The sequence below is a fragment of the Henckelia pumila genome, chromosome 1 (assembly GCF_033568475.1).
Source record: "Henckelia pumila isolate YLH828 chromosome 1, ASM3356847v2, whole genome shotgun sequence".
Classification (NCBI taxonomy): Eukaryota; Viridiplantae; Streptophyta; class Magnoliopsida; order Lamiales; family Gesneriaceae; genus Henckelia; species Henckelia pumila.
The window spans coordinates 129,446,128-129,448,363 of NC_133120.1; the positions used below are offsets into that span (position 1 = coordinate 129,446,128).

The following is a 2,236-nucleotide window of genomic DNA, read 5'->3' on the forward strand; positions in this document are numbered from 1 at the left end:
GCTTAGTTTATAGTCCATAGCCCGACTGTATTCCAATTCTAGTTCGGTTCCGCTTTGTTGAGGGTCTTCCCTTTCGCTTTCACCCTCCAAATATATTCAACAACCTTTTTAAACTTTGATTTCTTCTTCGTTTTTTTCTTATTCTTTGGCACCTTCGGATCATTTTTCTTTGAATCTACCTCATGAACAAGTTTGGGATGGCCATATAGCTTCATAACTCGCTCAATCATGCATAATTCCTCGATGGGTGGATTACTTGATTTCTTGAATATGTTAAAAATAATTCTTTCTCCGTCCACACCCATCGACAACTCACCATTCTTCACCTCAATTTTGGCATCAGCAGTGGCCAAGAAAGGTCTCCCCAATATCAGTGGCATATTTGCATCCTCCTCCATATCTAGCACAACAAAATCCGCCGGAAAAATAAATTTATCTATTTTTACCAAAACATCTTCAATGATTCCAAGCGGATATGTGATAGATCTATCAGCTAGCTGCAATGCGATCATTGTGGGCTTCACATCGCCAAGTCCTAAGCTCCTGTAAACAGACAAAGGCATCATATTAATGCTAGATCCTAGATCGCAAAGTGCATTATTAAAATAAAAAGAACCAATAGTGTAAGGAATAATAAAACTCCCTGAATCATTCAGCTTTTATGGCATCTTCTTTTGGAGAACAATACTACATTCTTCAGTTAAGCTCACCACCTCATTCTCTTGCAGCCTCCTTTTCTTGGAAATCACCTCTTTAATAAACTTTGCATAATTCGGCATTTGTGCCAAAGCATCAGCAAAAGGGATGTTGATATGTATCTTCTTGAAAATCTCCAAGAATTTTGAGAATTGCTCGTCCACTGCCTTCTTCTTGAACCTTGGGGGGTATGGAAGAGGAGGTTTGTACATCGGTTTCTACTCAGGTTCAGACTCTTTCTCCTCGATCTTCTTCTCGTCAACTGCAAATTTTTTAGACGTCTTGCTCTCAGATTTTCCCTCTTCATTATCCACATGCTTTCCACTCCTCGATGTGATAGCATTACACTGCTCCTTGGGATTCACCTCAGTATTACTTGGGAATTGGCCTCTGTTATTATCTTTCAGTTCGTTCGTCAACTTTCCAATGCTAGTCTCCATGGATTTCAATACAGCACCCATGTTGGCCACATGCGTCTCTAAGCTGTCCAGGTGAGTCTCAGTTCTTATCATCCTCTTGCTTGATTCCTGCACAAAAGCATTAACAACATCCTCCAAAGGAGGCTTACCCTCACCCTTATTTGTATTGTATCCCGGAGGAGGATTCAACACATTATTATTATTTGCATATGAAAAATTCTCATGATTATGAAAACTAGGATGATATTGATTGGGTACAGGATTACCTCGATAGTTGTTGTAATTTCTGTTGTTCACATATTGAGCTTGCTCCACACTCTCAAATCCATCAGCAGAATTTACGGCAGTCGCTAGCGATGCTGTCTTAATAGAACTTTGATTCCATTTTGTCAGTGCAGCCAACTATGTAGAAATAGTAGCCATCTGAGCAGTCAAAGCAGTGAATGCATCAACCTCATGAATTCCAGCAAGCTTCCTTATTACAGATCTCTCACTCGGCCACTGATAACTGTTAACAGTCATTTGCTCAAGCATCTCATAAGCCTGCTTAGGAAATTTAGAAAATATTGAACCTCCAGCTGCAGCATCCACAGAAATCCTCGTTGGGCCATTCAAACCATTGTAGAATAACTCAATCTGTTCCCAGTCCGGAAAATTATGGTTCGAGCATTTTCTAAGCAATTTCTTGTACCGCTCCCAAGCTTCATACAGTAACTCATAATCTTGATGTTTGAAAGTAGTGATCTCAATTTTCAATTGGACAGACTTGGCAGGAGGAAAGTACTTAGCCAGAAATTTGGATGTCATGTCTTCCCATGTAGTAATACTCCCAAGAGGTAGTGACTGCAACCAACTACGAGCATTGTCCCTAAGAGAGAACGAGAACAATCGTAGTCTGATGGTGTCCTCAGTAACACCATGAATCTTCACTGTGTCAGCAATATCTAGAAAAGTACGCAGATGCAGATTTGGATCTTCAGTAGCTGCACCCCTGAACTGATTCTGCTGCACCATATTAATCAGAGCTGGCTTCAACTCAAAATTATTTGTCGTGATGTTATGCCGAGCTATCCCAGAATAATGAGTATTGATCATTGGTCGAAAGTGATATCTGATCGGTA

At 40.3% G+C, this 2,236-nt stretch overlaps 1 non-coding gene across 1 annotated transcript; it reads left to right on the forward strand.

The window, feature by feature from the left end:
• The first annotated feature begins 1,767 nt into the window (after window positions 1–1,767).
• Window positions 1,768–1,874, forward strand: LOC140876764 (small nucleolar RNA R71). The gene has a single exon (XR_012148998.1). It is a non-coding gene; the product is annotated as a small nucleolar RNA R71 (small nucleolar RNA).
• The last annotated feature ends 362 nt before the right edge of the window (window positions 1,875–2,236 follow it).